Source organism: Tasmannia lanceolata, unplaced genomic scaffold, assembly GCF_043159265.1.
Source record: "Tasmannia lanceolata isolate RefF3 unplaced genomic scaffold, GAP_Taslan_0.1 ptg000003l, whole genome shotgun sequence".
In the NCBI taxonomy this organism is placed as follows: Eukaryota; Viridiplantae; Streptophyta; class Magnoliopsida; order Canellales; family Winteraceae; genus Tasmannia; species Tasmannia lanceolata.
In genome coordinates, this window is record NW_027518680.1 from 37,768,072 (window position 1) to 37,793,705 (window position 25,634).

Consider the following 25,634-nt stretch of genomic DNA (forward strand, 5'->3'; position numbering starts at 1 on the left):
ATCATCCTAACCCAAACAAAGGTGGAGGGGAAAATGGACAGACACTGTTTCTGACCATTTTTTCCCTCCACAAATGACAGGGTTAGGATGATCCTAAAGGGCTCATTTTTGGTACACACCCTATCCATGAAAGGGCCTTCCAAATGAATGCTTTGGATCACCCCAAAAATATGGGGCCACATGAGTTTTTGAAGCAGCTGCTCAGATAAGCTATCTGAGCAGCTGCGCAGGAAAATTTTTTTCTCTCTCTCTCTCTCTCTATATATATATATATATGGGAATTGCTAGCGTCCATCGCAAAAGGCATTTTGCTGCTGGTCTGTCGCACGTCAGACTAGCCGCGAAAAGCCTCTTGTGATGGACCCTAGCAAATCCCTATATATATATATATATATATATAGAGAGAGAGAGAGAGAGAGAGAGAGAGAGAGAGATTTTATACGGTGTAAGCCCTTATAGTCCCTTATTTTTCAAGAAGCACTGTACGGACAACACTACAGGATGATCCAAACCGTCCATGTGATGGGCCATAACGTAAATAGGTTGTGCCCAAAAAATCATTTCCATAGGATGGTCCTAGCACTCCGATCTATAGAGGTTTCCACAATATGCAGTTCATCTATAGATCGGAGGGCTAGGATCATCCTATGGAAGTGATTTTTTGGGCACAACCTATTTACGTTATGGCCCATCACATGGACTGTTTGGATCATCCTGTAGTGTTGTCCGTACAGTACTTCTTGAAAATAAGGGACTACAAGGGCTTACGCCGTATAAAATCTCATACATATATATATATATATATATATATATATATATATATATATATATATATATGAGAAAACGGTTCCTACACATATGTGTAGATAAGTTATCTACACACTAGCTTAAAATGCAGTGGGGGCCACATTATTTGGGTGATCCAAACCATTCATTTTTAAGGCCCTCACATAGATAGGGTGTCCACAAAAAGTCAGACCCATAGGATCATCCTAACCATTCGAACTGTGGAGGCAAAAAATGGACTAATTTGTGAAGGTTTAAAGACATCCATTTTACCTCCACAAATTGTAGGGTTGGGATGATCCTATGGATCTGATTTTTTGTAGACACCCTATCTATGTGAGGGCCTTTAAAATGGACAGCTTGGATCCCCCCAAACAATGTGGGCCCCCACTGTATTTTAAGCTAGTGTGTAGAGAACTCTCTACACATATGTGTAGGAACCGTTTTCTCTCTCTCTCTCTCTCTCTCTCTATATATATATATATATATATATATATAGGGAAAACTGCTCGAGCTCAAACAACTTATATGAGCTCGAGTGTCAAAAACTCATGTGGGCCGACATTTTTTGGGGTGATCCAAAGCATTCATTTGAAAGGCCCTTAGATAGGGTGTGTAGCAAAAATCTTGTCCACAGTATCATCCAAAGCCATCCAAAAGTGGAGGGAAAATGGACAGATGTTTCTCCACAAATCTGCCCATTTTTTCCCTCCACAAATGGAAGGGTTAGGATGATCCTAACCACCTGATTTTTTGTGGACACCCTATCTATGTATGGGCCTTTCAAATGAATGGTTTGGATCACCCAAAAAATGTGGGCCCACACTCTTTTTGTGGACACCCTATCTATGTATAGAGAGCGTGGTTTCTGAACTCTAGCTCAGGCCGAGCTAGAGTTTAAAATACACCATCTCCCATAGTAGTTTGACTCATCCAACCCATTCATTTTATACTACCTCACATAGAGAGGGTGTTCCTAACAAACCAACTCCATACCATAATCTTAACCATCCGATCTATAAGACCATAATTTCTAGCCATCCATTCTAAACCTCCACAAATCATAACCCAAATCATAACCATAACCCTAACCATAACCATAACCCTAAGCATACCCTATAAACTAAATGGGTTGGATGACTCAACCAACTATGGGAGTAGTGGTTTCTGAGCTTAGCTTAGAAACCTTTTCCTATATATATATATATATATATATATATATATATATATATATATATATATAGAGAGAGAGAGAGAGAGAGAGAGAGAGAGAAAGAGAGGAGAGGAAAGTGATCCTGAGCTCGAGCTCAGATAAGCTTATCTGAGCTCGAGGTCAAAAACTCATGTGGGCCCACATTTTTGGGGTAATCCAAAGCATTCATTTGAAAGGCCCTTACATGGATAGGGTGTGTACCAAAAATCAGTTTGTTAGGATCATCCTAACCCATCCAAAAGTGGAGGGAAAATGGACAGATACTGTTTCTCCAATGATTTGCCCAATTTTTCCCTCTACAAATGGAAGGGTTAGGATGATCCTAACCCCCCTGATTTTTTATACACACCCTATCCATGAAAGGGCCTTTCAAATGAATGCTTTGGATCACCCCAAAAATGTGTGACGCCTGAGTTTTTGAGCTCGAGCTCAGATAACCTTATCTGAGCTCGAGCTTAGCAACACTTTTGATGTGACAACTAGAAACACAGTGGCCCCTCATAGATAGGGAAAAGTGAGTATGAGTGGCCCCTCATATAAGCTTATATGAGGTGACGGCTAGAAACACAGTGGGCCCACATTTTTTGGGTGATCCAAACCATTCATTTTATAGGCGCTGACATCGATAGGGTGTGCCCAAAAAAATCAGTTCCATAGGATCATCCCAACCCTTCGAACTGTGGAGGTGAAATGGGCAAATTTATACCCGCCCATTTTCATCTCCACAGTTCGAAGGGTTGGGATGATCCTATGGAGCTGATTTTTTGGGCACATCCTATCGATGTCAAGGCTTACTAGATGAATGGTTTGGATCCACCGCAAAAATGTGGGCCCACCTGTGGATCCCGTCCGAAGGTTGTCTTGTCCCCTTCCGTGACCCACGAGGGTGTGTGTTACGATAGCGCTTTTGTCGATTGATTTTGAATATGATTGCTTGTCTCGTAAAGTTGAGATTAAGATCCTAACTTTACGAAAGAAGCCATGACTAGAGTCGCCACCTAGGTTAAGGCTAGGTCTCATAGTTAACTCTGTAGGTTTAGTCCACGAAGCAAAGTTGGGTAAGTTACCTGATTACAAGAAGGGAAGGTGTTAAGCACCCTTCTTGCCCGACAAATGTCGATCTTTACTTTTAAAAGCTTTAATTGTTTAAGTTCTAACTAAAGGGGATAAAATGGATATTTTTTTTGAATTAACCTAAGGATTTCTAATTATTCACAGTTTAGACTCATGCGGGCCGGGAGGGCATCCTACATGCAACTACATGCCTATTTTTTGACGTTTTATGAGATTGATGACTTAATTTGAGTTGAATTAGATTGATTGAATTGAGTGAGCTACATTACATGCTCCAAAGACTAATGTAATGGTCCTATTGTTGCATATTCAGTCTATTTATGAACTTTGGATTCCAAGAATTCTATTTTGGGGAACCTAGAGTGTGATTTTTAAGTTTCCCTAAATCTAGAACTTTATGTTTTGAAGATTGGGATTTTTCAACTTAAGTGATTACGAGTTCTTGGATTCTTTAAGATTTTCGAATTCTTTTGAGTTCCAAATTTAAACAAATACAACTAATCATGCAAAGAAAATAACTAACATGCAGAGTAACAAAACATGAAAAGAGAAAGCAAACCAAAATAACTAGCAAGATACCTAAATATATGATTTCTAAGCAATTAATACATATAGAAATCTAAACATTCAATTAATCATGCAACTAGGCAAAAAGAAACGTCTAACATGCAAAAAGGTTTAAGGAAAAGGGGAGGGTGAAAAAATGAATAGAAGAGAAGAAGAAGGGTGTGGGGGAACGGAAAGGATGGAGAAATGTGCGACTGAACTTGGTTTTGCCAAGTTGCCTACGTACCCTGTGGTGGGGATCAAGCCACACGTAGTTCCGTGGGTGGTTGAGATCGTTAAAGATGGAATCAGTGTTTGGATTGGGAATTGGGTTTGGCTTTAGCTTTGGATTTAGAGAATTGATCGTTGGATTTGGGGTTTGGATTGGGTCTAGGTTGGACTCGAGTCCGGTTGGATTCGGGTTACGGTTCGGGTCCGAGTTGGACTCGGTTGGGTCGAGATTGGTTAGGAGGGTAGAGTCTCTTGATGCGCTATTAGATTATGGGATGCTGTTGGTTCTTGGTTTTTCAGATACTAAAGGGACCTATAGATTGGATTCTAGAATGGGTATGGTTGAATCGGATATGGATGATAAGTATTTATGGATGGGCTGCTGTTGGATGGCGTAGGTAAAGTATGTGGCTGATGGGCATGTATTAGAAATGGCTGATGGGCATGCATTAGATGGCTGATGGGGTGATGGCTATGTATTGGATGGCATGGGGGCTGATGTGTATGGAATGGCATGGGGGCTGATGTGTATGGAATGGCATGGGTTGAGTTCGGGTTGCGGTTCGTGTATGGATTGGGGTATGGGCTGAATTGTATGGGGTTTGGGCATGAGTATGGGCTGGATCGTATGGGGTTTAGGCATGGATAAATAGAGCGTGGAGGTGGTTATTGGGTGAAAGCGTAGGTGATAGGGGTTAGGATACATGGTATGTATGATATTGATGGTTATATTGGAGATGGGATGTATGGTATACATGGTATATTTATGGATTGAACTAATGCAAAGATGGATTGGATAAAGGTTAGACTCATGTTCTGTTGGAGAACAGAGGTATGGTGTATGGATATGGGGGCTGATATGGGTAAGAGGTTTCATGGTCTGTTGGAATTATGCTATATGAGCATGGTGAATGGGCATATGGGTTTATGAGATGATGACCGAATGGATATGGGATATAATGGGTTCTGTTGGCTATGGGATTTAATGGATGTGGTGGATATAAGATGGATGAAGCTGATGGCTATGAAATGGTATGCTGATCGGGTGGAGCATGGGGATGGGTATGTGAATTTGGTGGGGATTAAATAAGGATGAGGGCTGCTCGGTTGGGGTTGGGATCGGGTTGCGGGTAAGGGGTGTGACTTGGGGGGCGCGGCGTAGGGGTGTGGGTTAGGTGTATGACTTAGGGGCGCGGCTTAGGGGTGCGGGTTAGGGGTATGACTTAGGGGCGCGGCTTAGGGGTGCGGGTTCGGGGTATGACTTAGGGACGCGGCTTAGGGGTGCGGGTAGGTTAAAGAAGAAATGACAAGAGAGATAAGATGAGAGATGAATATTATCTTGGTCATGCAAATTTCTTAAACTTTATTCCTTTCACAATTTTGGAAAGTTCCCTTAGTTGTGAAAAGCCTCTTAACTTGGAATTAAAGTTTCTTTCTTAGAATTTAGCCACTACTTCTTAACAGTTGAAAGATATAGAATTTCCTTCCTAAAATTAAATTGCTCTTCTAAATTTAGGATTTGCTAATGAAATCTTCCAATCTCAAGTTCATATAAATTACCAAATTTGCAAAAAATTTCATTAATTAAAGAAATTTTCTAAACTTAGAATTCTCTAAGATAAAGAAACTTCTAAAATCGATATAATCTTGCAATTTTGGAAACTTTGAAATTTAAGAAATTTTCATGACTTTGAACATTCTTCTTTTAGCATAAGAAAATTATTCGGACTTACCTCTCCGTTGTTTGCTGTCGATCCTCTTTTCTTGATTTTTTTGATTTTCCACAAATTGACGACGGAAATTAGAATAGCCTAACCCGGCCAAATGTTTTCGATGAGCTCGTTCCAAGAGAAAGAAGTGTGCTGCGATATTCGGCCAAGGGTTGGATGGAAGGGTTCGGCTATTAGATTTGATTTTCGGGTTTTGGGCTTTGAGGGTTCGACTATGATAGAGTGTGGCCAAAGTTGGTTGGGCTATAGGTTATGGGGTCTGATGGGGGCATGCTCTGATGAGTAGAAGGGGCAGGTTCGGATGGCTACAGATTAGATGGCTACAGGATGTTGGGTAGAAAATTGGAGTATGAGTTTTGTATACGTATGGTGTATATGGAGATGGGCATAACGATGAATGTGGGAGTAAGGTGAGAGTTTCAGTTAATTGGTGATGAGGGCATGAGCTAAAACTATGGTTAGAGAAGGAGATTGGGTAACCAGTTATGGGGAGAGAGAGAGAGAGAGAGAGAGAGAGAGAGAGATTTCGTAATGGCCCTTCTTCGGTTATTTTTTCTTGTCCTTTGGGGGGAGGGATTGATAGGTATTTATAGAGTTTGGATTGCAAGAATTTCTAAGTTTATGGCTTGCAAGATGTAAGGTCAAGATTAAGAGTTGATATCTTGGAAACAAAAAGGATGGACAAGATTGCAAATGCCCAAAATATTCTTTTCTTACTTTGGAAATCTCTTTATTGGCAAAAGAAAACGTCCATATTGGACGTGAACTTATGGAGAATAGAAAGTATTTGGATGGCAAGGGTTGAGCACCAAAGTATAGAAATAGTTGAAGGATTGTGCCACTTGTCTTGGAAATTTTGCATATTGAGAAACAAATTTGGAGTACAATGGAAACCTCCAACTTGGGTTTTCTTTCTGTAATTTTAGCCACAAATCAGTCCAATTGAATGAGGACATGTGTGCTCTTGAATTTAAAACAATCTTTTTGAACCAATGAGCTCACGCCATCCATTCCTCTTCCAAATTTGCAAATATTCCACAAGAATCTCCAAAATATTCCTAAATCCAAAAACATAGGAATGATATCACGATGGTCACGTTTTCCAATGCATGGGAAAACGTGCACAAGAAGAGAGAGGAAATGGGAACCCAAATTGTAGAAAAGTGGATTTTTGGGAGATTTTGTTGCCAATTTTCAATGATCATTCCCAATTATGAATCCCTGATTTGTCCTTGTTCTTTTAATCCCAATATTGCTATAGATATTTCAAATTTAATTTTTTTCATCCAATGAGAGCTGTCGGTTTTTAACGGCGGATCATTTTTCCAACCGTTATCAAATTGGTGATCCTATTAGACAAACCAACTTGATCAACTTTGGATCGATGATCCGAGCCTTCAAACTACCAATTGATGAGTTAAAATCTGTTGTTGATCATAGGATTGAATACTTTTGACAGCTCTCATTTATTCTCACTGATCCGAGGCTTTTCGCAGGTTTTACACTCAATGAAGGGATCCAACGTTTAATTAGGATTGGGATCGAACTCTATTGATTCAATTTTGACCAAATGACCTTAAATTATTGGCAAAGACACTTACGTTAATCTCAACCCTAGATTTGATGATTTAAGAAAACTTAGATCTCAGAATGGAGTTAGGGCTTGGGTTATGAGGTAACGTTACCTAATTCTACCCTGATTGATGATCCGTAGGGTTGGATTAAGGTTTTGACGGCCTTAAGTATATGAATTCACAAGAGAGGATCCCTCACAATATTTAGTACACCCAAGCCATCAAACAAGGTATTTTCGAACCTTTTGGGCCAACTACTTCTTACCAGGCAAATCCTGCCGTACATTTTAGACCTTGGGAGTGTGAGATTGAGTGATTTAGAGGAAAATTTTCACGGATCAGTATGGGGTTATCGTAGGTTAAAGTGTAGCAAAATGAGAGTCTCTACACCATTGTGTTTCTAGCCGTTACCTCATTTAAGCTTATATGAGGGACTGCTCATACTCACTTTTCCCATATATATATATATATATATATATGAGGAAAGTGTTGGTGAGCTTAAGCACCCCAATCACATGGGTCCCAGATTTTCTGTGGTGATCCAAACCATTCATTTGCAAGGCCCTATCATAGATAGGGTGTGTACCAAAAATCAGCTCCATAGGATCATCCTAACCCCTCCATTTGTGGAGGACAAAAATGGGCAGATTTGTGGACAAATAATGTCTGTCCATTTTGACCTCCACAAATGGATGGGTTAGGATGATCCTATGGAGCTGATTTTTGGTACACACCCCATCTATGTAAGAGCCTTTCAAATGAATGCTTTGGATCATCCTAACAAAGTAGGCCCCAATGTGATTGGGCGCTTAAGCTCACCATAAGTTTGGTGAGCTTAAGCTCACCAACACTTTCCTTTATATATATATATATATATATATATATATATATATATATATATATATATATATATATATATATATATATATATATATATATATATATGAGGGCTAGGTTCTAGCTCAGAATACACCATCTCCCATAGTTGTTTCACTCATCCAACCCATTCATTCTATACAACATCACATAGATAGGGTGTTCCTAACAAACCGTCTCCATACCCTAACCATTCGATCTATAGGAGCCTAATTTCTAGCCATCCATTTTAAATCTCTGCAAATCATAGCCATAACCATAACCGATAATCCTAACCATAACCATAACCGTAATACTAACTATAACCTATAGAATGAATGGGTTGGATAACTCAAACAACTATAGGAGATATGGTTTCTGAGCTCTAGCTCAGGCTGAGCTCGAGCTCAGAAACCTTTTCCTATATATAAGTAAACAGTTCCTGCGCTCGAGCTCAGGCAGCTTATCTGCACTCGAGTGCAGGAAATAAGGGTGGGCCCACATTTTTTGGTAATCCTAAGCATTCATTTGAAAGGCCCATCATGGATGGGGTGTGTACCAAAACTCAGCTCCATTGGATCATCTTAGGATGTCCATTTGTGGGTGAGAAAATGGACAGATACTATTTGTTTTAGAAAATGGACAGATACTGTTTGTTTTACAAATCTGCCCATTTTTTCACCCCACAAATGGAAGGGTTAGGTTGATCCAATGGAGCTTATTTTTCGTACACCCCCCCATACATGATGGGGCCTTTCAAATGAATGCTTAGGATCACCCAAATAATGTGCGCCCACCATGTTTCCTGTGCGCAGATTAGCTTATCCTGTGTGTGTGTAGTCAAAAGTTTTGCCAATTAGACAATCCTTTATCCATTTGTCCAAGGAAAAAATAAGGGAAATGATATTTCCCCCCCTAAAACGGATAAAATCCCCTACCCCTTTTACCGGTTTCTGTGAGAATGGTTCACTGCTTGAGGATAAATTCACCCCCTTTAACATTTTTCTTTGCCTTTAAAACTTATCGAAAAACGTTAAAGGGGGGATTATATCCGTCGGGGAGGGGGGTATCAGTTCCCTAAAATAAACCTCAGATTTCTATCCCTATGACGATCGGACACAAAAATGTCTGGTATTTTCAAGAGAAGGTCCCACTTGGTAGATTGGAGGGGGCTTTGCAAAGCCAAGTATGCTGGGGTCTGAGAATTAGAAGATTGAGAATGGATAATGGATTTGGAGATTTGCGGAAGATCACAATCAACTATGGAGAAGTAATTGCAAATAAAGTACACCAAGGCTTCGGATGATGGGCCTCTTTGGATGATTACAGATTTAGAGGAGCTACAATGTGGAGGGAGATTTTATCTAGATTACATCGGTCAAGGCAACAAGATCAGGTTCTGGCATGACGTGTGGTGTGGGGAAGCGCCTCTTAAGAGGAAGTTCCTAGATTTATTCCTTGTGGTATCAGATAAGGGGCGCCTTGTCAAGGACTCAATCTAGGGGCATGATCGTGGTATTAACTGGAGTGTTCAGTTTCACATGAATTTTTTTGATAGGGAGCTTGATAGGGTGGCTAATTTTGTCGAAATGCTGGACTCGATCATCGTTAAAAGAAATAGAGGACAAGAGGGTGTGGGTGTGTATAGCGTGGCTAATTTCGTGGAAATGTTGGACTCGATCATCGTTAAATGGAATAGAGAGGACAAGATGGTGTGGGTGTGCGGGTGTGAGAACCAAGTGGAGCTTTCTCAGTTCACTCTTTATTTATCCATTCATGTTACCATTTTCGCCTGCCCGCCCGCAAGCAGAGCTTGGAGATGCCATGCTTCTCCTAGAGTATTTTTCACCTAAACTGCGTGCCCCATTAAAATTATTGTTGTGGATCATTTAAGGAGGCGTAGGATGATCATTGTGGATTATTGTGCTCTCTGTCTGGAGGCGAGAGAGACCGTGGACCATCTATCAATTCAGTGCAGGTTTGCTTGGGCAATTTGGTTGTACATGTTAAAGGTTGCTTTGATTCAACTGGCCCCCATTCATTCACGGAGTTTCCAAAGGAATTCATAGCTGCCAAAGGCATATTTTTTTCATTTCTTGTGTGGTGGCCTAGTGTATTGTCGGAATTTAGAGGGTTCATGGAAAACTCCTTTAGAAGATTGTGGCACGAGATTCGGTTAGGCAAACGACAGAAGGATGACTCCTAGATGGTCGCCTCCTCCACCTAGAGTGCTTAACTTGAATTTCGGTGGATACAACCTAGAGAATCCTGGGCCAACAGGAGTTGGCGGGGTTCTACATGAGCAGGACCACGAGGTGGGTGGGATGGAAAATTGCTACTATGATGGAAGTTTTTTTTTTTGAAAGATACTATGATGGAAGTTCAAGCTATTCTATGAGGCATTCGCCTCCTGGATGTGAGAGATTGACCGTGTGATTATGGAGAAAGATTTCAAAATGTCGTTAACTAGTTAGTTAATGGATCAAACTACCATTGGAGGTGTGCAGACACCATTGAAGAAATATTAGCTAGAACGGACGGATCCGCAAATAACGAGGTATGCCACTAAGCTTGCTCTGGAGTTAAAAGAAAATCCGTTGAAGTTTTTGATTTTCTTCCACCCTAAGAGGATAGAGATGTATTGTTTTCTATGTCTCGTATTCTTATTTTTGTTTGTTCATACTGGCCATCTCGATCACCTACCGTTTGGCCTCTTTTTTGATTGAATATAATTATCATTTGAAAAAAGTAAATCATTTCAACACAGGTTTTTAGGGTGGCAACTCTCTGATAGGTTTTTAGGGAGGCAACTCTCTCTTTTTTAGCAGAGGGCTTAGCGAGAAAGGAAATGGTCTATTATACGGTGCTGAGTTCATTCACTGTATGTAGTACAACCCATGTTGGTTGCCCGTATATGCTAAACCCATGGTCCTAAATTCTGCAGTTTCAAATGGGTTCTTTAGTAACCTACCCGAGAGGGTACCAATGGCAAGAGGAAGCCTGGTTTAGTACGAAGTATCAAAGTTGCTAATCTACCCTACTTACACTTGTATCGTGTTTGAAAATGGTCCGCCAGTAAGTTCCACCATTTATGTACAGTTTCACAAATTAGACAATCATATCCATCTGAACCATGAATTTTATTGTAGAAAACTGGTACTTATTGGACAAGTGAAGAAATGCCTCACAGTGAACTGAAAATAGTCGATGCAAACATGTACAAAATGAGACGGGTATCTTTAGGAGATGGATGGTGCAACCCAAACCCATTCATATGGTGGGGCCCACCATTTTACACCCGTGACTGGGCCCACTATCTCCACGCAAGTGCATGCATAGGTTGGTACCCACCATTTTACACCGTGCTTTGATAGGGTGGAATGGTGGATCCCACAAACTCCACTCAAACCCAAGCATTAGTGGGCCTCCACTTTACCTCTTGTTGTGATGCTGTGGGTACCACCCGATCTCCACCCAAATACACTTAGAGGGTGGGGCCACCATTTTACATTTCATGTTATGATGGGGTGGGGCCTATTAGTCTACACTCATGCATAGCATGGACCAAGAATGCTAGTCTCTCTCTCTCTCTCTCTCTCTCTCTCTATATATATATATATATATATATATATATATAGAGAGAGAGAGAGAGAGAGAGAGAGAGAGAAGGGTTGCTGCGCTCGAGTGCAGCTAAGCGAGCATAGAAATAGGGGGGGTGGAGCCATTGGGGAGGTGATCCTAACCATTCATTTGGAGCCTTCATTTGGAGCCTAACAAATATCAGCTCCATTGGATCACCAATGGGTGTCCATTTGTGGGGCCAAAAATGGACAAATACTGTTTGTCCACAAATTTGTCCATTTTTTGCCCAACAAATGGACACCCTAAGATGATCCAATGGAGCTGATTTTTGGTGGACACCCTACCCATGAAAGGGCCCATCAAATGAATGCTTTGGATCCCACCCAAAATGTGCCCCCACCCTGTTTTTGTGCTCGAGCTTAGCTAAGTTTAGCCGCGCTCGAGCGCAACAACTCTATCCTTATATATATATATATATATATATATATATATATATATATATATATATATATGCACGAACCGACAAAGAACTGTACGGACCACATCATAGGTTGATCCAAACCGTCCATGTGATGGAACATAACATCAATAGGTTGTGCCCGTAAAATCATTTCCATAGGCTGATCCTAGCCCTCCAATATATAGATGTTTCCATAATTAAAAAAGCATAAAGGAGGGAGGTATGATTGAAATTATGTGGCTTTAATGGGTGCCTTTGTTAAAAGGCATAAAGGAGGGGGTATGATTGAAAATATGTGGGTTGAATGGGTGCCTTAGTTAAAAAAAGTCAAAAAAAGTGTTGTGTAATTCTCATAGAATTTTGGGAGAAATTCAAATAATTCTCTCATTTTCTCTTTTACTATATATATATTCTAGTAAAAAATCCCGGGCGATACACGGGCCGACAAAGAACTGTACGGACCACATCATAGGTTGATCCAAATCGTCTATGTGATGGAACACAACATCAATAGGTTGTGCTCGTAAAATCATTTCCATAGGCTGACCCTAGCCCTCCAATCTATAGAGATTTTCATAATTAAAAAAGCAAAAGGGTGGGGGTAGGATTGAAATTATGCGGCTTTAATGGGTGCCTTTGTTAAAAAGCATAAATGAGGGAGTAGGATTGAAAAAATATAGGTTGAATGGGTGCCTTTGTTAAAAAAGTAAAAAAAAAAAGTGATGTGTAATTCTCATAGAATTTTGAGAGAAATTCAAATAATTCTCTCATTTTCTCTTCTGCTATATATATATACACACACACACTAGTAAAAAATCCCGTGCGATGCGGGGCCGACAAAGAACTGTACGGACCACATCATAGGTTGATCCAAACCGTCCATGTGATGGAACACAACATCAATAGGTTGTGCCCGTAAAATCATTTCCATAGGCTGATCCTAGCCCTCCAATCTATAGAGGTGTCCATAATTAAAAAAGCATAAAGGACGGGGGTAGGATTGAAATTCTGTGGCTTTAATGGGTGCCTTTGTTAAAAAGCATAAATGAGGGGGTATGATTGAAAATATGTGGGTTGAATGGGTGCCTTTGTTAAAAAAAATAAAAAAAGTGATGTGTAATTCTCATAGAATTTTGGGAGTCATAGGTTGATCCAAACCGTCCATGTGATGGAACACAACATCAATAGGTTGTGCCCGTAAAATCATGTCCATATGCTGATCGTAGCCCTCCAATCTATAGAGGTTTCCATAATATGTTGTTCCTCTGAAGGAGCCCGGAATTTGTAAATATTTTTAAAGGTGTGTCGAATTCGTAATATCCTCTAAAAATAATAAGGAAAAGTAGTTTTTTCGTAATTGTCATATTTTCATACCTCTTCTTTGTAGTTTTTTAAGTAATTGTCATATCTAGGTACCTGTTGTCCGTAATTTTTCTCCCAAACTTTATTATTGCTAGCTTCTTTCTTTACGTATTATTGCTAGCAACCTTTTAAGAAATACGATTTCGGTGCAGTTTTTCATCAATTCTAATAAGACAAATCTCTGAATACATACAATTGTAAAGGATGGGCGAGACGTAGCGTTCGGAGAAGGTGGCTAGCAAATCAAGTTTCAAAATTACCATAGCGACGTGTTAATGCCACAGATTTTGTAAATAATTCCTAACATTCATATCTTTTTTACCCTCACATAGCTAGTATGTACACATATGTGGGGAGGGCAAAAAAACGGTAAAAATCATCCTCATTGACGTGTTAAATGGACAAAATTCTCCCTTTTCTCTTCTGTTATATACTATTAGATATATATATATATATATATATATATATATATATATATATATATATATATATATATAGCGGAAGAGAAAATGAGTGAATTATTGTCCATTTAACACGTCAATGGGGATGATTTTTACCGTTTTTTGCCCTCCCCACATATTTGTACATACTATCTATGTGAGGTTAAAATCGTAATCTACATACGAAAAGTACCGACACAGGGTACATGTCTATGACAATTACGGACCGAGAAGAGGTAAAGACATATGACAATGACGAAAGAACTACTTTATATTACTAATGCAGGACACTTGCAAAATATTGACGGATTCCGGGCACCTGAAGAGGAACAACAATTATGAAAACCTCTATCGATTGGAGGGCTAGGATCAGCTTATATCGATTGGAGGGCTAGGATCAACCTATGGAAATGATTTTACGGGCACAACCAATTGATGTTGTGTTCCATCACATGGGCGGTTTGGATCAACTTATAAAGCCACATAATTTCAATCTTACCCCCCCTCCTTTATGCTTTTTTAATAAAAAATCTATAGGGTGATCTTAACCATCCAATTTAAGAGGAACAACATATTATGGAAACCTCTATAGATTGGGGGGCTAGGATCACCCTATGGAAATGATTTTTGGGGAACAACCTATATATATACTAGTAAAAAACGCATCGGGCCGACAGAGAACTGTACGGACCAAATCATAGATTGATCCAAACCGTCCATGTGATGGAACACAACATCAATAGGTTGTGCCCGTAAAATCATTTACATAGGCTGATCGTAGCCCTCCAATCTATAGAGGTTTCCATAATTAAAAAAGCATAAAGGAGGGGGACTGGATTGAAATTATGTGGCTTTAATGGGTGCCTTTGTTAAAAAGCATAAATGAGGGGTTAGGATTGAAAATATGTGGGTTGAATGGGTGCCTTTGTTAAAAAAAGTGATGTGTAATTCTCATAAAATTTTGGGAGAAATTCAAATAATTCTCTCATTTTCTCTTCTGCTATATAGTATACTAGCAAAAAATCCTGTGCGATGCACGGGCCGACAAAGAATTGTACAAACCACTTCATAGGTTGATCTAAACCATCCATGTGATGGAACACAACATAAATAGGTTGTGCCCGTAAAATAATTTCCATAGGCTGATCCTTGCCCTCCAATCTATAGAGGTTTCGATAATTGTTGTTCCTCTTAAGGTGCCAAGAATTCGTCAATATTTTTACAGGTGTCCTGCATTCTTAATATCTAACTTTCCGTAATTTGACCCGCACATAGTGAATAAGAAAAAGTAGTTCTCGATTTCCAACCTGACTAGGTTCAACCCGACCCAACCCGATTTGCAATTTCATAAACCGACCTAACCTAATTTCCAATTCGGGTTGGGTTGGGTCGGGTTGGGTTGGGTCGGGTTGGGTTGGGTCGGGTTAACCTGATTTGATATGGTACCAATTGTTGACCACCTCAACTCAAGCCGGGTTGTTTTGGATTTTGAGAACCAATAGTGGGTCACCAATCACCAGTTTTTAATTCACAATCGGTTCTCAAAATCCAAACCAAACAGGGACTAACAATTAACAAAGGGAAATGTTATCCGCACTACTATTTTTTGATGATCACACTCCTCACTTTATTAAAGTATGGTATGGCCCGCACCATATGATTATCCAAACCGTCCATTGTGGACTGTGGAGACTATTTCAATATTGAAAAAGAAAAACACATATACAAAACTTCTTCAGATGGAGCCCAAATTCGGGTTTCGGGTCGAGTCGGGTTGCCCGACAGCCCAACCCGACCCGATTTCCAATTCGGGTGATTTTTCCCAACCCAAACGCACCCGATTTGCGAAAAAGCTTAACCCGACCCAACCCAAATTCGAGTTGAACCCTTTGGGTTCGGGTTGAACCCCACCCGCGTGGGAACATCCAAGTAACAACGTTGGTTTCAAATTATATATAGTGCTAATGTCCTCACTACCATATTTTATAATGGCACTACTCACCGTATTTTGATGATCGCACTCCTCACTTTATTAAAATGCACGGTATGGCCCGTACCATAGGATGATCCAAACTGTCCATTAGATGGGCCACTGCCTACATAGGTTGTGCCCCAAAAATAATTTTCATAGGTTGATCTGAACCCTCCGATCTATAGCCGGTTATAGGTTGATCCAAACCGTCCATGTCACAACATCAATCGGTTGTGCCTGTAAAATCATTTCCATAGGTTGATTCTAGCCCTCCAATCGATATAGGCTGATCCTAGCCCTCTAATCGATAGAGGTTTCCATAATTGTTGTTCCTATTCAGGTGCCCGGAATCCGTCAATATTTTGCAAGTGTCCTACATGAGTAATATAAAGTAGTTCTTTCATCATTGTCATATGTCTTTACCTCTTCTTGGTAGTTTTTTTCCGTAATTGTTATAGACAGGTACACTGGCTCGGTACTTTTCGTATGTAGATTACGATTTTACCCTCAAATAATTTCTCATAGAGATAGATGTTAGATATCAGCAAAGGGGTTAATGGTAAAATAGTAATGTTGACGTGTAAATCCCAGATAAAAAGAAAAGAAATTTCTTTTTCCTCCCGCTATATTGTAGTAGATACCAGTAAAAAACCTCGTGATATGCACGGGCTGACAAAGAACTGTTCGGACCACATCATAGGTTGATCCAAACCGTCCATGTGATGGAACACAACATCAATATGTTGTGCTCGTAAAATCATTTCCATAGGCTGATCCTAGCCCTCAAATCTATAGAGGTTTCCATAATTTGTTGTTCGTCTGAAGGTGCCCGAAATTTGTAAATATTTTTACAGGTGTGCGGAATTCGTAATATCCTCAAAAAATTAATAAGGAAAAGTAGTTTTTTTGAAAATTGTCATATTTTGATACCTTTTCTTTGGGTTTTCTCCGTAATTGTCATATCCAGGTACCCGTTGTCTGTAATTTTCCTCCCAAACTTTACTACTAATGATTATTATTGATTATTATTGCTAGCTTCTTTCTTTACGTATTATTGCTAGCAACCTTTCAAGAAATAGTATTTCCGTGCAATTTTTCATCACATCTAATAAGACAAATCTCTGAATACATATAATTGCATAGGATGGGCGAGACATAGCGTTTGGAGAAGGTGGCTAGCAAATCAAGATTTGAAATTACCAGCGAGGTGTTAATGCCACAGATTTTGCAAATAATTCCGAACATTCATACCTTTTTTACCCTCACATAGATAGTATGTACAGATATGTGGGGAGGGCAAAAAACGGTAAAAATCATCCATATTGACATGTTAAATCGACAAAATTCTCTCCTTTTCTCTTCTGCTATATAGTAGCGCGCGCGCGCGCACACATACACACACGTCAAAAACCCCGTGTGATGCACAGGCCGACAAAGAACTGTACAGACCACATCATTGGTTGATCCAAATCGTCTATGTGATGGAACACAACAGAAATAGGTTGTGCCCGTAAAATCATATCCAGAGGCTGATCTTAGCCCTCCAATCTATAGAGGTTTTCGTAATATGTTGTGCCTCTTAAGGTGCCCGGAATACTTCAATATTTTGAAAGGCATCCGAATCCGTAGTATTATGTAATATGTTCACAAAAATCCGTAGTATTATGTAACCTATGTACCCAATCCGTAATAAGTGACTTTGTCCACTTTTTTTTATTACAAAAGCATAAAGGAAGGGAATATGATTGAAATTATGTGGCTTTAATGGGTGCCTTTGTTAAAAAGCATAAAGGAGGGGGTAGGATTGAAAATATGTGGGTTGAATGGGTGCCTTTGTTAAAAAAAGTCAAAAAAAGTGATGTATAATTCTATTAGTATTTTGGGAGAAATTCAAATAATTCTCTAATTTTCTCTTCTACTATATATATATACTAGTAAAACACGATAGGAAAAAAAGGTTTGACTTAATTTGTTTTTTAACAGAAGTATTCAAAAAAGAAAATTGAAGAGGTCAATAACCAAAAAATGAAGTTAAAAAGAGGAAATATTTCTGAAATTAAACCACAACAAATTAAATCCAATCGAAGCTAACTTCTTTTGGTAAGCTATGGTAAACAAAACACCCAGAAAATCTTTTCACTGAGCAAAAAACAAAAGATTCATCAAAATGTACAAAGAAATGTGGTTGAATTGGAAAATCTTAATTTAAGCATGGGATAAAATGTGCTTATGTGAGATGCAGTCCATACCAATTGCTTCATGTGTTCAGTCATATTCATTTTTATTTATTGTTTACTGAATATTGGACTACATTATTATTATTTATAAATGGTTATATTGGACTAAAAATTAAACGTAATATTGAGCCCAATAATCAGCTTTGGACTGAAAATCTAAGGCCGTGTTTGTTGTGGAATTTGAAAATGTGTTGTGAGTCCAAAACTGAATATTGAACTCAACTTATATGTCAATTGGATCATCCTATGGTGTAAGTTGTAAAGTTCATTTTTCTAAAATACAGGGTGAATTCATCCTAGAAGGGGGTGAATTTATCACCTCCCAAAAAACATTGCTGTAGTCAAAGCTAGTTTGAAGCTCCATTAAATGGACGGTTTGGATCATCCTATGGTGCTTTATAAAAAACTGCTCTGAAGGTCCATCATATGGACGGTTTGGATGAATCGTATGGTGCTTTCTCAAAACAACTATTTTTTAAAACACTTGTTTGAAGGCCATCAAATGGGAGGTTTAGATCATCCTGTGGAGTTTCATATAACATTTTTGTTTATCTCGGGATTTCTTAGCCACCTTCTCTAAGGCTACTTCTCGCCCATTCTTTGCAATTGCATATGTTCATGTGATGTTAGCCCATTGTTGTTGACTTGTTAAGAGATTTGTCTTATTATTATTGAAGTGTGGAAACTGCAAAGATTGGCAGAAGTATTTGTGCAGAGGTGGGGTAGCAATAAATCATAATGGGTCGTAAGTGTTATAGACAAATTATGGTCACATGGTACCGAACTAGGAAAATGATGAAAAAAATACCGATAGCTTGTGCCAGAATATGACAATTATGGTAAAAACTACAACACACATGCCACAAGGTATGACAATTACGGACAAAGAGCGAGACGTGGCCTTCGTTTAGCAGTGATAGGGGCGTCATTTTGGAGAGACCATAAGGGCATTCATGCCATTTTTTGAGAAAAATCATTAAAGGTGAAGGTTGGGATGGCAGAAAATGTAAATATTATTGCTGATGTGTAAATCTCAGATAAATAGAAAAGAAATTCCGTTTTTCTCTACCTATATATAAATTACGGTCACATGGTACCAAAGTAGGAAAATGATGAAAAAAATACTGATAGCTTGTGCCAGAATATGACAATTATGGAAAAAACTACAACGCACATGCCACAAACTATGACAATTACGGACAAAGAGCGAGACGTGGCCTTCGTTTAGCAGTGATAGGGGGGTCATTTTGGAGAGACCATAAGGGCATTCATGCCATTTTTGGAGAAAAATCATTAAAGGTGAAGGTTGGGATGGCAGAAAATGTAAATATTATTGCTGCTGTGTAAATCTCAGAAAAACAGAAAAGAAATTCTGTTTTTCTCTAGCTATATATATATATATATATATATATATATATATATATATATATATATATATATATATAGTGTCCCTGCACAGTTGCTCAGATACTGCATCAAAAACTCATGTGGCCCCACATTTTTAGGGTGGTCTAAAGCATTCATTTGGAAGGTCCTTCCATGGATTGGGTGTGTACCAAAAATGAGCCATTTAGGATCACCCTAACCCTGCCATTTGTGGAGGGAAAACATGGTCAGAAACAATGTCTGTCCATTTTCCTCTCCAACTTTGATTTGGTTAGGATGATCCTATAGGGCTGATTTTTGGTATACCCCCTATCCATGGAAGGGCCTTTCAAATGAATGCTTTGGATCATCCCAAAAATGTGGGCCACATGAGTTTTTGAAGCAGCTGCTCAGATAAGCTATATGAGTAGCTGCGTAGGAACACATCTCTCTCTCTCTCTCTACATATATATATATATATATATATAGAGAGAGAGAGAGAGAGAGAAAACGGTTCCTACACATATGTGTAGAGAGTTCTCTACACACTAGCTTAAAATACAGTGGGGGCCCACATTGTTTGGGTGATCCAAGCCATCCATTTTAAAGGCCCTCACATAGATAGGGTGTCTACAAAAAATCAGATCCATAGGATCATCCCAACCCTACGATTTGTGGAGGTAAAATGGATGTCTTTAAACCTTCACAAATTAGTCCATTTTTTGCCTCCACAGTTCGAATGGTTAGGATGATCCTATGGATCTGATTTTTTGTGGACACCCTATCTATGTGAAGGCCTTAAATATGAATGGTTTGGATCACCCAAATAATGTGGCCCCCACTGTATTTTAAGCTAGTGTGTAGATAACTTATCTACACATGTGTAGGAACCGTTTTCTCATATATATATATATATATATATATATATACTATAATTAGCCGGAAGGGTTTTTTACTGTTCCCCGCCACGTGTCGTCGTCCCTTACTCCCCCAGCCTCTTTTTTTGTACTTCTTTCCGGTTGAACCCTCCAACAAATTCTAATTTCCTTCTTTACCACGAGTGTTTTTTGGTATGGGAGATATTTTTGTGGGATTTTTTGAACGCTTCTATAGCAGAAGAGAAAATGATGAATTTTTTTCATTTATTTGAAAACTCTGTGCAATTAACACGTTAAGGTGGTTGATTTTTACCGTTTTAAGGCTCTTCCCGTGTATCTATCCACCCATTTCGTGGGGGTAGTTTTGCCCTTTCAGTAGCCTTATCCTGAAAGGAGAAAACTACTCAATGTATGTAATTTAACACGTCAAGGTTGTTGCAGAGATATTTTTCCTTTTCTATTCAACGTGTCAAGTCATTCTAGAGATATTTTTCATTTTTTTTGTCTCTATTAACACAAGACAAGAAAGAGGCCTTGAGTTCTCCTCTCTCGATGGCTATATAGAAGGGTAAAATCGTACCTCCACTCTCTTTAATATGTGTCCTCCGTTTCTCTCTCTGGAAAGTCAGAGATATTTTCTCCTCAGCAACTTCTATGCTTAACCCAACACGTGTCATTTTCTCTCTTCCATCTGTCCCCAAAAACCCTAATATCCCCACTGTCCTTACTTTCAGAGAAGAAACCAATATATACTGGCCAAGAGATCATGGCCAGTACTTGAGCTCTGAGGATGACTTCTAAACCATGTAAAGGGTTTAGAAAATAGAAATCATGTTTTCCTTTCATTCATTTACTTCCTTGATGAATTAAAGATACTATGCTATATTCTTTTTCCTTTTCTCTGTTCAATTTACGAGCTCTCTGTCTTGCTAGTTTTTTTTTGTTTAGCATTAAATTTTTTCACTTTTTTGTGACTAGACTAGAGATTAATCCTTTATTTGCTTGGCTTTTGGAGGGATTTCAAGTCGTCTATCTGACTAATTTCTTGCCTTTGTTCTTCTTTGCAACGGATAACCATATATCATCAGCTTCTTCTCCATTTCCTGCGAAGAGACGTTTTGGTTGTGCTATCACTCACAATTGTAATGTCCAAAAATCTATTGACCTGGCACTTATGGCAAGCAATTTCTTGGAGGATGGGAGCATCGGGACTGATTCAAGTTGCAGTACTGATGCTACTCTGGTTTTATTGATCTTACCCATCTAGCCAACCAAAATTTGGTTGGTACTATTTTCTAGGCACTTTCTTCTTTTATGAGTTTTTGGATTAATATGTGAATTATTTATATTTCTATTTTGTGGATTTGATTTTACATTTCAGTTGTGTTTTGAGTATAGACATTTTAATTTCACCTGTGTGGATTTATCTCTGCTGCTTTTATCTTTGCTCTGTGTATTACAAAGAGATCCATGGATTATGAACCACTTATACAAAGTCCAGTTACGGATTTGCTTGCATTTTATAAGTTTGTTGGGTCGTTGATGCTTCTTCTTGGATATCAAGAAAAATGCTCAGGCTTTAGCATCTGCTTCTTTGACAAAAAAGTGCAGATTGGTCATTATACATTTTAGTATGGATTTATTAGATGCACGCCACCTATTTGATGGAATGCCTCAAAAAAGATATTGGTACACCGGATTCGATTATTATAGCAAATTTATTCATGCTTTGATCCATTACTTTCTTTCTTTTTTCTTTGTCATTTTTTACAAATTAATTTTTTTATTTGTTTGGTTAAATTTAGCCCATTTTATGGACAAATTGATTTTACAAATTACTCTTTCTTTGTTTTCTTTGCTTTAATTTTGTCCATCTTAGGGACTGTTGAGGATAATTACTTTCAAGAAAGAGATCATCTTATGGAAATGATTTTTGGGGCACAACCGTTGTGGCCCATCAAATGGATGGTTTGGATCATCCTATGGTTTGCCGTATAATACTTTTTGAAAAATACTGAACTATGCAAGGTTACACCAGGTAAAAGCTCTAAAATAAGGGGGTTTGGGAGTATCATAATCCTACCCCTAAAATTCTTGGGGCACAACCTATTTACATTTAGACCATCAAATGATCCTCCATAGGATGATCCTAACCATCCTTTCTATAGTGGTTTCCATAACACCCAGTTCCTTTTTAGATCGAAAGGCTAGGATCATCTTATGGAAATGATTTGTGGGGCGCAACCTATTTATATTGTGTCCTATCAAACGGATGGTTTCGATCATCCTATGGTGTTCAATACAATACTTTTTGAAAAATACTGGGCTGCAAGCTTACACCATATAAAAACTCTAAAAATAATGGGTGTGGGAATATCATAATCCCACCCGTAAAATTCTTATATAAAGGGTAAATTTGTCATTTTTAAATTTAAAATAAAATGTGGAAAGTAGGTTACTGTTTTTAGTGCATAGTAGGTTACTGTTTTTAGCCAAAACTCCTACTTTTGTTAATTTCTTTGGTTAAATTGAGCCCATTTTAGGGTCATTGATTTTATAAATTACTTTTTTCCGCTATTTTCTTTGGTTGAATTTAGTCCATATTAGTGACTGTTGAGGATGATTACTTTCTAGGAAAGGTCATTACCTCATTTATTGTTTCCATGTAAAATTTAATTTTTAAGAAGATTTTAATTATGATTGTTTTTTTCACAGTAGTCTACCAGCCAACCTCTATATTTTCATCCCCCATGCTGCATCTTTGTTTTTTTTTTTTACTAGTATCTACTACAATAAGCTGGGATGAAAAGAGGAGAGTTTTTTGATTTTTTTGAAAATTACATGAGAATTACACATCACATTTTTTGACTTTTTTTAACAAATGCACCCATTCAACTCATATAATTTCAATCCTACCCCCTCCTTTATGCTTTTAACAAAGGCACCCATTAAATCATATAATTTCAATCCTACCCCCTCCTTTATGCTTTTCACAAAGGCACCCATTAAAGCCATATAATTTCAATCTTACCCCCCTCCTTTATGGTTTTTTAATAAAAATCTATAGGGTGATCTTAACCATCCGATTTAAGAGGAATTATGGAAACATCTATAGATTGGAGGGCTAGGATCAGCCTATGGAAATGATTTTTGGGGCACAACCTATTTATGTTGTGTTCCATCACATTTCAATCTTACCCCCCTCCTTTATGGTTTTTTAATAAAAAATCTATAGGGTGATCTTAACCACCGATTTAAGAGGAATTATGGAAACATCTATAGATTGGAGGGCTAGGATCAGCCTATGGAAATGATTTTTGGGGCACAACCTATTTATGTTGTGTTCCATCACATGGACGGTTTGGATCAACCTATGACGTGGTCCGTACAGTTCTTTGTCGGCCGATGCACGGGTTTTTTACTAGTACTATATAGTAGAAGAGAAAAGAAGAGAATTTTTTGAAAATTCTATGAGAATTACACATCACTTTTTTTGACTTTTTTTAACAAATGCACCCATTCAACCCACATATTTTCAATCCTACCCCTTCCTTTCTGCTTTTTAAGAAAAACACCCATTAAAGCCACATAATTTCAATCTTACCCCCCTCCTTTATGCTTTTTTAATAAAAAATCTATACAGTGATCTTAACCATCCGATTGAAGAGGAATTATGGAAACCTCTATAGATTAGAGGGCTAGGATCAGCCTATGGTAATGATTTTTGGGGCACAACCTATTTATGTTGTGTTCCATCACATGGACGGTTTAGATCAACCTATGATGTGGTCTATACAATTCTTTGTCGGCCCGTGCATCGCACGGGATTTTTTGCTAGTGTATATATATATATATATATATATATATATATATATATATATATATATATATATACCTACTCACTTGTGTAGTTAAGTTACCTACACACTAGCTTAAAATACAGTGGGGGCCCACATTGTTTGGGTGATCCAAACCATTCATTTGAATGGTCCTCACATAGATAGGGTGTCCACAAAAAATCAGATCCATAGGATCATCCCAACCATTCAAACTATGGAGGCAAAAAATGGACTAATTTGTGAAGGTTTATACACGTCCATTTTACCTCCACAAATCGTAGGGTTGGGATGATCCTATGGATCTGATTTTTGTGGACACCCTATCTCTGTGAGGACCATTCAAATGAATGGTTTGGATCACCCATTATGTGTAGAGAGTTCTCTACACACTAGCTTAAAATACAGTGGGCGCCCACATTGTTTGGGTGATCCAAGCCATCCATTTTAAAGGCCCTCACATAGATATGCTGTGTACAAAAAATCAGATCCATATGATCATCCCAACCCTACGATTTGTGGAGGTAAAATGGATGTCTTTAAACCTTCACAAATTAGTCCATTTTTTGCCTCCACAGTTCGAATGGTTAGGATGATCCTATGGATCTGATTTTTTGTGGACACCCTATCTATGTGAGGGCCTTAAAAATGAATGGTTTGGATCACCCAAATAATGCGGCCCCCACTGTATTTTAAGCTAGTGTGTAGATAACTTATCTACACATGTGTGTAGGAACCGTTTTCTCATATATATATATATATATATATATATATATATATATAGAGAGAGAGAGAGAGAGAGAGAGAGAGAGAGAGAGAGAGAAAACATTTCCTACCCACTTGTGTAGGTAAGTTACCTACACACTAGCTTAAAATACATTGGGGGCCACATTATTTGGGTGATCCAAACCATTCATTTTTAAGGCCCTCACATAGATAGGGTGTCCACAAAAAATCAGATCCATAGGATCATCCTAAGCATTCGAACTGTGGAGGCAAAAAATGGACTAATTTGTGAAGGTTTAAAGACATCCATTTTACCTCCACAAATCGTAGGGTTGGGATGATCCTATGGATCTGATTTTTTGTAGACACCCTATCTATGTGAGGGCCTTTAAAATGGATGACTTGGATCACCCAAACAATGTGGGCCCCCACTGTATTTTAAGCTAGTGTGTAGAGAACTCTCTACACATGTGTAGGAACCGTTTTCTCATATTATATATATATGTGTGTGTGTGTGTGTGTGTGTGTGTGATGATATTTAACCCTTGATGTGATCAATAAATAGCCATTGTTTCACATTCAACATGATCTGATCAACCTGCTAGCAGTATGTTAAAACAGAAAAGCTAATGGTTCACATGCAAAGGGTAAAATTCCATTGTTGAACAGTTAAGATTGTCTGATCAGTTCATGATGTGGGGGTGGCCCATCTATGGTGGGCTCCACGGATTTTATTACCTTTACTTCTGTCATGTACAGACGATATT

At 38.5% G+C, this 25,634-nt stretch overlaps 1 protein-coding gene across 1 annotated transcript in view; it reads left to right on the plus strand.

Moving 5' to 3' along the window:
* Positions 1–21,748, plus strand: part of LOC143862223 (uncharacterized) — a 66,642-nt gene extending 44,894 nt beyond the window's left edge. Inside the window, exon 3 of the transcript XR_013240224.1 lies at positions 21,394–21,748. The gene's annotated coding sequence lies outside the window, so the exon portion shown is untranslated. The remainder of the gene's footprint in view (positions 1–21,393) is intronic.
* Positions 21,749–25,634: the final 3,886 nt, after the last annotated feature.